Consider the following 12,545-nt stretch of genomic DNA (forward strand, 5'->3'; position numbering starts at 1 on the left):
CGTGCCCACTTGAATCAACAGAAAGCCCCTGCTGCCGGTTGGTGCCCTCTCGGTTGGGCCCTCAATGCATCCTCTCCCTCTCCTCACCCCTTCTCTCGTCACTCATCTATACGGAACTAAACCCACCTCTCGCGAGCCCCAAAAAGCCGTCCTCTTGTTTTCGCGCAACTCTTGAGCCCGCGCAATCCGGGAGGGGGGGGGATGGTGCACGCCGCCAACGGTCCGAAACCGTGTCCCCTTCGTCCCCTATAGCGGATTAGCCACTAACGACTCGTGTTACTCGTTCGCGACGCAATTTTCCCTCCGTTCCACTGTTCCTCTCACCCGCTCTCGCCACCCTTCCCGCGCGCCACCCGCTCGCGGCCCTGTGTTCTTCTCGTACGTTTGGTTGGGTTCGTTTGATTTGGATGGTTTTCCACCGGAACACTATTAATTTTCCAACCAATCCAACTTTATGCATCTGTTAAGTTCAGCAGGTCCTCTTTGAACCAGATATGATACACTCGAAGAATTCTTCAGATTAGTTTTCAATTATTTCAGTTTAAATAGCCTCTTTGAATTGATTTAATTTTATCCAGCGCACGACTTTTAGCCAAGTGTTTATTTCTCGAAAATTATATACTTATACAACGTTATTGAATATTATGAATTGACAATATAATGTAAATAGAGATATGGTACGAGATAACTGTGTTTTTCGTTTAACACTTTCAATATCTAATTCAATTAATAATCGTTTACCTAGCGCACGTGCACGATAGAATAGTGTGAAACCGCGTAGAAACAAGAAACTGTAAGTCCATAAACGAAGTCGTGGTCGAAGTTGAAATCAATTTATTTTATTCTCCAATAGATTCGCAGTACGTAATATGAGTTCAAAAGGCCGAGAGAAGGAAAAGGAGAGAGAAGGAAACGAAGTTGCAGTGGGTCGCGATGAATTCTAATTGCAACAGGAACTTATATAAACGCATTTCTACTATTCGGTTGAATATACACGAATCGCGAGATCATCGCCGACATTATAAACAGATCAGTGAAACTCAATTTTTCCGATTTTATCGTGTCTGCTTAGGAAGGGTATTAGTCCTGAAACTGTATATTTGTATATTTCACGTGTGTTCATCTTTACGCAGTACTGGCTAGCGCTGGCACACCGTAATAAAGTTCTTGCTGAGGCTTGCCGAGGCAATATATGACTCCGCACTGCCATAAAGAGACAGATTCAAAGGGAATGCGAGCGCCAGGTACCAGTCACGCATGAATCCTTCAAGGATTCTGGGCTAGCTCGTATAAACATCGACGGTATTGTTTATTCAGAATCTCAGTTGCGTATACAGCATTCGCTGTAAAATTCAACGACACCTTATATCAATAACGTTGGTCTTGAAGAAGGCTTGTCATATTCGCGAAATAATATACTGAGTAAATTTTCGTTCTAACGTAAAAGAAAAAAAAATTACAAATATTACGAAAAATAATAAAAAGATATAAAATACAATTTTTATACATATTTTTTATTCAATATTTTGAGCTTTTGATTGCCAGGCTTATCCACAAAAAATGAATAAAAACTTTTGAATGAGATTTGTCCTTATACACTGTCGACAAAAAGTTTAAGACCACATAAAAAATTTATGATCGTTCCAGTGAAACATTATTTAATATAGCATTATTTAATTTCAAGAAAATGAGCCACGATCATAAACCTTATTTTCTAATACTGAGCTATGAACTATTATATTTCAATATTAATCATCAAAAGGAACGAAAGATATTAGAGGAAAGTTCATATATTTCAAACGTTGATGTTCCTTGACAGAAAATTTTTTCAAATTCACCCTATTTTCATATCTCTAAATTCAAATTAGCTATCTCGGGTTAAGTCACTCGAATTGACGTCCTCAAGTTACAAGCAACGTCGTGTTAAGGTCTCAACACGATGATGTTTCTGATAGACCTCGGTCGAACATCTGGCGGACGCGCCGCAGGCCAATGACCGGGATTAATTACGGTCGTTTGTCCGTCGATTTGTGCCGAAATCAAATCGCAGTGATCGCGCGCGCGCGCGCATCGACGCTGGCAGCAGCAGTGTTCAAGGAACATAACGGATGGGCATCGCGAGGTATAGTAACCTGGGGAACCTGCCATGTCAAGGGGGACCCATTACTAAGCATTGTGTCTGCGGTTCCGGGCGATTTGTACCCTTGCCGACCACGCGTCAGGGACATTTATTAAACCGGCACTACCATCCCGCCGTCGCCGCTGCCGTCGCGTCCTCAGAAGAGACTGAAAGAGAGGGTGTCCTACGAGCTCTCCTGAGGACTGCGGTTATCGAAAGGCTGATCGCCGCGGACATCGCTTGTGACAATTTACGTCTCGGCCAATATCTCTTCTGATGGTTACAAATGTCTTCTTGGTTCTCACACACACAATTTTGAGTCTTGTTTATAAATATTATCACATTCAACACTATGGCTGAAAATCGCCAGAAAGAGAATTTATTTTATTTCACAATATACTTCTGTTTTGGATTTGAGTAAAATGCTGTAGCTATGTAAATAAATTCCGACTGTGAAACACGTATTTCTACACTGAGAAAGAAATTTTCTGCATTTTAGTAAATAATAGTTTGCATAGAACTGTGGCAGTATATTTTTTCACGTATACTAATAAAAAGGAAAATTTTCTTCATTTTAATAAATGGAGTCACAGTTGTATGCAAACTAATATTTACTAAAATACAGAAAGTTTTTTCTCAGTGATATACTCGTATTTTTTTCGTCTATATGATCTTATGTTTCAAAAGAATTTAACATTATCGATTTAAGAATATACAGAAAAATGTTCGAAAAAAGTAACACGTTTATCAGATTTTTATGTTCAACAACAATATTTCAAAGAAGAATAAAATCGGTTTCGGATAATGGTGACGTTATCCCTTATATTAGTATCGCATTTTTCATAGACATTGAAGTTTTATCAAGATCAACATTGAAAGAAAATAATCCTGAATTCGGCTATATAAAATAAATATGTGATATATATGTTTTTAACCTTGCTTACGCAAGATGGTAATGGTGCCGAGCGCCAGCGTCGCACAAGTGAAACTAACACAGAGATTTCTTTCTCTCGATGATTCCCTCATCCCAGACGAATCGTCTACAGTGTGAAACAGCGGAAATGTCGAATGCGAAGCGAACGTGTTCGCCAAAATTAAACAGCGTTTTCTCGATGGCCCGGTGGTGCGGGCCCCCCCAGAGAACGGCGCGCGCTCCCGTTCTACCGCGTGTCCCGTTTACACTGAGATATTCATCGGCCGTGCAAACAGAAAGTGGGCAGACCGATTCGTCGCTCGTGCCAAAGGTACTTTTTCGAATTGCACGTGAGGCGTGAGAGAGTGCAGGCAATGCAAGCGTAGGTACGCGTTATAAAAGCGAGAGGAAAAAGAAGGAAAGGTAGAAAGAAAGAGGGAGAAAGAACGGCAGAAATCTAATACGGAAACCTTGCTTCAATTTCAGAGCTGCGCCGATTATCTCGCTATCAAATAACATTGTCAGGAATAATTCCACTATGTGCACGCAATTTTTCATCACCACACTATCTCTATGAGCGGATTTTCTGAGAAGATAATTTTCTGTTTTGCGGTACCTACTCCTCGAAAAATATCTTATCATCGGTAGCGATTTAAGTAGCTCTGTACAAATTATTATGATGTGAAATTATCGCATAATATATAACTTTCTGAACGATGTGAATCACGCGTATTTATCGCCAAACAAAAGCATCCGCAAATACTAATTCGCTCAGCCAACTTACGCTAAACAGACACTAATGGATTCGCTATTTAGGCAAAGTGGTCTCGGCGACGTAACTTACACACGCATTTAGCCTAAGTTAATCTCGGAACGGCGGGGACGGTACCTGACGGTATATTTAGTATATACCGATGCTCGTTAAGTCGCTTAGAAACGTGTAATTATGACGGTGACCCCGGAAACGAGCATCGTGGGGCGCAGTCGATCCCGGACACAAGGACCGAAGAACTAATGCGCTTGAGGGTTGGAATCTCGCTTTCTGGATGCGCAACGCAAACGATCCGCTCTAGCAAATCGCCGAATAAGCTTCCATATATGCGCCTCGATAGCGATTGCTATACGATTTAATCGCCATATATGAACGAATGTACTTTATGCGCAACTGCAAATTTTCTCCAGTAATTCAACTACGATTTCACGTTAACGTTTAACATCTTTTGATGAATTAGTTATTGTTATCATATCGCGTCATGTTTGTTAGAAAAGGACAACAAAATAATAATGCGTAGACTTCCCGAATTAATATAATCAGGCATTTCAACGAATACATGTCGCGCTAATAATGATATCGCTATATATAATCTAAACAGTGATCTTGTTTACGAATGGTTTAATCATATGATGTAATTGCGAATAATTTGCATTCGAAATATTAACATATACACGGTGCAAGCGTATGACACTCACACCATGCCGGAAATAATTGCGTATCTATAACATATATTTTGCAATATGTATGTGTGTTTCTTTGATTCTTCCTCTGATATTATCCTGACACAAAAGAATGTATTGATGTCTCCACCAAATGATCGCGATTACTGCAGTTTGTGCACGAAACAATATCATAATTTTTCAGATATAAATGTTTCACTCTTATCGCCATGGTGAAATAGAATTGACTTCATCGATACAAAGTCAGACGGGCTCATGCGATAATTATTATTTGGTTTATTTAGCGCGGTGGACTTCCCATGGGAAAACTCGCGGGGGTTTCTCGCCAGCTGAATTAAACAGGCATTCATTTTGAAACATTTGCCCCAGTGGATTTTGCGCGCGCCAAATATCGACGAGAAGACGTACGAAGGACTCCTGATGAAACGGACTATTGACTTCGCGCGATATTCGCGAAACTGGCTTTAGTCTCACCGCGTCAACCTATTCTGCATAGTATAATTTTAGTTACATAAGTGACGTAAACATTACATATTGCATTTTTATTTGTAAATTTATATTCTTATTGACAAAGGATTTATGTACGTATATAAAGAAAAGTATTAGTTCGGAAGATATGTTCTTTCTAGATTTTTTTTCTCTCGGCATTTAAATGGATCGCGCGTATAAGCTAATTCTTTTAATTATATGTATAACAAGAATATAAAATCGATTTGTGCATTGCACAGTATATTAAATATACAAAAGTAAGGAATACATTGTTATCGGTCTTTCGGTATAATCGAATGTCTGCAGTTGATAGGTTACTAATTGAATGAAGTCATTAGACGAATCATAAATAACGAATAACAGGATATAGCTGAGTAAAAGAACATTAATCGCGGTGAGTTTCTTTCGTGGTGGGGATATTCGTAAAAAAGCACAAATCGATAATACCGATAGCTAACAACGAAACAGTTTTTATCGTACCTTCTCTTTACCGGCAGTTTTCTTCTACCGCTAATTTGATTTTCTCTTTCTATTCGATCGAAGCCTTTTCGCTAATTAAATGCCAATCGTACCATCTCTAGAACACTTATAGATCACGTGTTACGGTCGCGTTTAGTAATAGATATATATATCCGCAAATATAGTAGCCAGATTATCTAAAAAAAGCACACGGTTTAACACTATTTATAAATTAAAAGCGAAATATAAAGATAATAGATATTAAATAAAAAAAGCCTTTTTTTACTATAATAAATATGTTATATATCATTTTCAATAATTCCGAAACACACAACGGTATCCCTCAATTTATCTAATATATTTGATTTAGAAATAAATTCAAAATGAAGTAAGATAAATATCTATTCTCTGTCTTCACTATCTTAAAATATATTCGTTATCTTGAATATGTCTTCGTAAAAATGTATCCTTATAATTAAATAATTTTTTTCTTCAGAAATTTAAATAAAATATTTAGGGGTCTTGAAATTTAATTTGATCTGAGCTACCACTTATATGAACTCGTGAGTTACCATCGTATATAGTCGTAAAATACGTTTAATCGCCCGACGATAACGCCGCGGTTTGCGCAGTATATCACTATAGTCGCTATTCCTTAATTACTGCACGACAAATCGAAGCAGAAATCCGGATAATTGTGCGAGTCAAAGCGTCGAGCGTGGCCCTTATTTAGGTGCTCCTTCAGAATAGTTCGCGAGGAACTCGAGGAGTCCCTAAAACCGCAGTGACCTCCAATTATCCTGTGGATACCACGTGGCCCACGTGGTCTGGTAGTCCCTATGGACTGTCCGCAAACACCCCTACTTCACCTCTTCCTGACGCCTGTATAATGCCTTCTAGATTAATTCATTATTAAAATAACCCCATTGCCGAAACCTTGTTAACGCCGCGTATTAGAAGAGCGCGTGCGGAAAACGAAATTAACAAGGGTGTGGATAGCGTCGCACGAGAAAGGATCTATAAAGAATAATGCAAAATTTTTTTTACAATATACGAGGATAAGTAATAAGCTATGCCTGTGAAATTAATCTTCTCATCAGTATAATCCATTCCAAGTGCACGTTCAAGCGGAAAGATACGAAGCAGTCTTATATGAAAAATATGATAATGAATTTTTAATTAATTATATTTTAGAAATTATATTATAATCATAAAAATGGCGCATAAAAGTATTCTTAGAAGTTCTCTGAATCTACACACGTGCATGGAGTTATTCTCAGAATTTAATTTCGATAATGAGAAACTCGAATTTGAAAGGTTTAATTTTCATTTGCGTATCTTTTATCTTCGCCGGAGAAGCGTTGTCATGTAAATTTGTGACTACAAGGACTGCCATCGACAATAATGAACTCCAAACTCGATCTCTGTACTTAATACCACGCGCGATTGGCTAGGATTCGGGGTGCAACGTCCGGTTGGGACTTCGGGTAAAATCAGAGGTCCTCATTAGGCATTCTAGGGTCAGGAAGGGTGTCTAGGGCGGGCGACTTCCCTTTCGTCTTGCTCGTAACGATGTGACCGAGGCGAGAGGGAAGCCTAAGACCGGACATTTCAATAAAGCTCGGCAAATGCGTAGGTTCAAACCGCTGACCGCGACGCGTTCTGGTCAGCAGCCTCCTCGGACGAAATTGCGCATGTCCTTTTGCCGCTGCCTCCGGGGCGGCACGTCAGAATAACGGCGATCGATCCTCGCGTGCGTCCGCGTCGTGATAGAAATAAGAGATTCCGCGGAGATTTCCTAATACGTCGCTTATTAGGCTCGCTGCGAATGCCCACGCGAAATTGATCTCCGCGATGTTCATTTCCATCGACAACCGACATCAGCGAGCGACTCGTGTGTGCCGTTCATTATGCGAAGTATCAAGAAACATGCAACGATTTCTCCCTCGCGTGCTGTTACTAATGGTTTATCGCATATGAGATATAATTCTGCTAAATTATGCATAAGTATGTATAATAATCAAAAACTATCTGGAGTTTTGTAACAATATAAATTTTATTTCTTCTTCTTGTAAATAAAAAAAATATATAATTTTTATATTTTCTCTCCAATAAGAAAATCACAGATGATAATTTCATTTTAATGAAGTTCGAATATGTGGCGGAGAAAAGATAAAAAGTACTTACGTAAATCAAAGATCTTTCTAGCGTGAAATACGAGAGATACGCGTATTTCTTCTAATATTAGAACGTTTGAGTACCTATATGTTAGCTGCCTTATCGTTCCTCTCGAATTAAGGGAACAATTTCTCGGAGGTTTCTATAGCTTTGTGTATTGCGCACGGGATCGCATTCTTCCCCATAAATCTGCCACCCTCGCATCTTCGGATGTATCCGGCTCGTGCTACATGTGGTCTTTTCCTGATCTCCCTTTATATCTCCTTTCTCGCACAAGTAAAATTTGATCTCGATTTGGGACGACCAGTGAAAATAATGAAGGCGGAAATGAATCCCGGGATTTCATTGTGTACCTACCAACTATACTGTGATCAAATAATTCCTATACCAATAATAATGGGTAAACATGAGTGAATGATATAACGCATGAAATTATTATCTGGATTATATTGAATCATTTATGAAATGAAATATTCAATTGAAGTTTATAAGTAACACCTTTCGCCTTAGTATTTTAGTTTGAACATTTAGGTTATGTTGTTGTAACAATTGCAATGCAAAAATATATATTAATTTTAAAAAAGATAACGTTAATAATTAAACTAATAAAAATATAATAATAAATATAATAAAAATAAGAAATATGACATTAGGGTATATAAACTGCCTTCAAGAAATAATTTACGCAAAAGTGGAAATGGAAATTACATCTTCCAGACAATCTGAAGCAATATTTAATTCCGATCATTTCTCCTACCAACTTTTCAAAATAGATAACACTTTACAGCATTAAAGCTTATCACCTGTCTGACGTATCGTAATGTCGATTGAATATCGACATATGAATAATTGTGATCGAAGTAACTTCGCGTATCTCGCCGCATGATGTTCGCATTGAGATACCCGAGTCACTAACTGGTATAATATTGCAGCTTTGTCTCGTCTCTGGTTGAAATGACACGCCGCGATACTCTGAGCTACAAATTGGAATCTGGACAGAGCGGGCCGAAAGTACCGCCAGAAACAGAAACGGAGATAGAAAGGGAACGGGATTGCGGCGGCTCTAAAGTCTCTCTGACATTCTGGCAAAACGCGCTCAAACGTAGGCGAGCTTAGGGACGAGCAAGCGACCACTCGTAACTGCAGACAACTCGTCTTCCCAAACGAGAACGAAGCTAAGGTAAAGCATCGTGCGCGTCCGCCATTTTGCGCGAATGGCTTTAACTCGCAAATCTCTCTCTCTCTCTCTCTCTCTCTCTCTCTCTCTCTCTCTCTCTCTCTCTCTCTCTCTCTCTCTCTCTCTCTCTCTCTCTCTCTCTCTCTCTCCCTCTCTTCCTCTCTCTCTGCCTCTCTCTCTTTTTCCCTCGGTGAGGACACTAAATATCCGACAGACCCCTCGCGAAGCAGCTCCCGCATGTACGCTTCCACCGCTTATTGTGAAAGTGGTAATTACTGGCGGTAAGTTGGGATCTATTTATGAGGCCGCGACATGTATATACATGTATATAACTCGAAGAAACTGCAAATTAGATGCATCCAGCTTGTGTTTAACGTTCATAAAATAGTGAAGTATCCAAGATGCTCATTGAGTATCTAGAATGTGTGTTCGGTACAAAGAATATAAATATTAATTATAAATCTACCATGTTGTGTAGAGGAATTAAAAACCTACCAAAAAGAAAATCGACTTAATTCCAAAAATTGTACAGTCAATAGAGAGAATGCATTAGAAATTATAGTAGTTATATCACAAATTTTGCACGAACTACAAATTCGCTGAATTTCTTAATTTACTCGCGTAACAAATTTGTCGTAGAAATGGGCAGATAACCGAGGGGTTGAATAAACCGAAATCCAAGAAATCGACATCAGATTGCGGAAAAGCTCTTTAATTAATGCAAGTCAAACGCGCTTAGCGCCAATGCTTTCAGTGGGCAAACTTTATTTCCCGCAGAAGGATATTTCCTTTCAGAAAATACCGCACGGAGGAAACGAGAGGAATGGAAAAGCGAGAGATTTAGTTCCCGGAGAAGTTCGCCGCGTAACAATATGGCCGGTCTACCGAAGAAACGCCCGGCGCTTTACCTCCGCATCCTTCCACAGTCGCCCGTCTTCTCTACTTTAATTAGCCTCGTCCGCCAGTAAACAATAAGCCGTTATTTCTGACAAATTAATTCGAAAAACAATTCCGTCTGTCGGGTCGCCGGGCTATGCGACGGCGCAGCCGCCAGCTTTTATCCCGCTGGGGGATGCGCGTCTCAAAACATAACGAGCATCCCTTTCATGTAATACTACACCGTGGCCCACGCTTCGGCGGAATTCCTGAGACTCGACCGTGTTAAGCTCCCTCAGGATCCTCCCCGGCTGCAAGAAAATCAGTCCGTCGTTGTCGAAGAGCAGAACATCGCACGGCGATCAACAATCCCAACATAAATTATTGAGAAGCAACCTTAATCATACTCTGAAAAAGTTACTTACGTTAAGTATCTTATTTTCAGAATTTTGTCATTTTAACAATTGATAGCCATTTGGTTTTTCCTTAAAAATTTCTAGAATTTCTAATACATATTCCGACAAAAATTCTGATGATTAAGTGTAAAAGGTAGGGATCCTAAGATTCACACGGTTTTTTAAATAAATCGGTCACAAATTCTAATACTTTTTGATAAAATTCTTAAGGCGCTATATAGAGAATATACCTCTTTGTATTTTAATTCAGTTTTTCGCGAAGGAAAAGCTGATTTCAAATTTGCAAAGATGTTCCTAAAGTTTAACGTGGACACCTTATAAGTCCCGTATAATTCGATCATATAATTAAGTACCGTGGAGAAATTTCCTGTTCATCATATCGTGTCCTCTTCCTCGCGCGCGCGTACTTGCAGAATATATTTCTTGCGCGCTAAGAGATACGGGCGGTTACGTTCAGACCGGCCAAATCGCTTTGTCGCCGTCGCGTGATCCTCGTCGTTATCCACCGCGCAAATATTTAAGCGTACCGCGTCCGTATACACTCTGGAGATTATATGGAAAGCTCTCTCAGTTCGTTTCGTTCGACTTCATCAACATACTGATCAAACTCGTTCTGTTTCGCCACGCGCACAAACTTAATACAAAACCATCATGTGTCGCCTTTTATAATTGGTCGCGTGCAATAAAATCGACAATCGAGTGAACCAGCAAATAATATGTAATCGAGAGTCTTAAAGGATTATTCTTTCACAGGTTCATATATGTTATATATGAAATACGTTTTGCAAAAAGAGAATATTCAATTTTCTCGCCTCATATTTGCTCAAAATCTCAAATATATCTTATGTAACTTTCATTGTGGAATCTATAATACTTTGTTAGATATGAATGTTGACTTGCACGGACAGCTTGCATGCAGATAAAGTGCCTAGGGACACCGGAGACGTACACGCAGTACTGGCTATATCAGCACCAGTCTGCAAGCGCGATTGAAAGTCGAGAGAGCTCTCGAATAACCCGATTCGCTCCGCCCAATCTCTATCTTCGCCATCTCTATTCGCGTTTCGAGCGCGTTTGGGCGAACTTGGGACCGCTTCCGAGGGTTCCGTTGCGGATATCCAGTTTGATAGTTTAAACCGGATATTCGACGCCTGCCCCCTCCCTGCTCTTCCGCTGTCTCTCTCACCGACGAACGGAGAATGGAAACGGCGAAAGGGTTGTAGTTTCGGAGCGCGCGGGGTTGCAGCGGCACTCAGGCGGCTTATAGCAGCGCGCGAGACGCTCATCTGCATTTCAAATCGCACGCCCGCACGAAGATTTGTACGCGCGCACACCTTTCTGCGAGCGTGGCTCCAAACGTGTACAGCATCGTCCAGGAATGGACGATCGGACGATCGCACAATATTAAAAACTGGAAAACTAATGGATAAAACATACGAGATGTGTGTGCGTCTCACGCTTTAAAGTTGCAGTCCACGTTCAATCGCGATAATTATATCTACGCGATTCAATAATAATACTTCCGTCGATCGACATCTCGTTTTACTAAATTGATAAAATATATATGTTGAAAGAATATATGCAGATATATAAAAAATTAGTTTTTCGAACTATTAATTTATCATATTCGAATGAACAAATAAAGAGTATGTAGGTATGTCGTGTAAAAGCGCAAGATAGATTTTTGTTGCACTGTTTAGATTAAATTTTTGGCCAACGTTACTCCCGTACATTATGCAAATGCATCTGCAACGTATATTCTCTCGTTGCTTGACGGACGCGCGCGCATTGCATGCATACGCTTGTGTATATCAAAGATGCGTCGCTCCGTGCATGCCGTGATTGTTTTGGCCCCGCACATACACGCACGCCGAGGGATAGCGTGCACATAAGACGGAAATTCCGCTGGATAGCTGCGGGGTCCCGCGTTCTTCTCCCCCCGTGGTAGAATTGAGCGGCCGCGGATTTACGGTAAGCGCCGCGCAAACGAAACGAGCGGAAGTCGACCGTGCTTCCGGATCAGACGGCTATAGGCGAAAGTCTGCTGCGGGCTCTCTCCTCTGTCCCGATTAAACTACGCGGAAATCCTATCGAAGTGCAGACGCCATTATACCATGCGATGTGTACACGCTACATCCGCGTGCTTGATTGATTAATTCGAACGAAAGCGGCTTATTTTGCGACCGGAATAAAATGGATTTTTTTTAAATTCGGATTGCCGAGCGATCTTACCTAACTAATTATGTTTAACATGTTCTTATTCCTTCTTTCAGAATATATATAGATTTCTAAAATATTATATAAATAAGGTTGGACTATTTTTCTAAAGAATTTTCTTTGTAAATTTGCATACAATTTTAGATTTAAAATAAATCTCATTTTTTTTATTTTATGTTGAATCTCCTATATTTTTATTTAGAAACGTAATTATATACGAGGTGTGTATAATATATACAGGGCGTT

General features: G+C 39.9%; 2 protein-coding genes across 7 annotated transcripts in view; one reads left to right on the forward strand and one right to left on the reverse strand.

Moving 5' to 3' along the window:
- LOC143904062 (uncharacterized) overlaps positions 1 to 12,545 on the forward strand; it is a 404,129-nt gene that overhangs the window by 192,172 nt on the left and 199,412 nt on the right. The gene's annotated exons all lie outside the window — the stretch shown is intronic.
- LOC143904053 (uncharacterized) overlaps positions 1 to 12,545 on the reverse strand; it is a 325,508-nt gene that overhangs the window by 94,391 nt on the left and 218,572 nt on the right. The gene's annotated exons all lie outside the window — the stretch shown is intronic.

This window comes from Temnothorax americanus, unplaced genomic scaffold, assembly GCF_048541705.1.
Source record: "Temnothorax americanus isolate GAGA-0224 unplaced genomic scaffold, ASM4854170v1 Scaffold5, whole genome shotgun sequence".
Classification (NCBI taxonomy): Eukaryota; Metazoa; Arthropoda; class Insecta; order Hymenoptera; family Formicidae; genus Temnothorax; species Temnothorax americanus.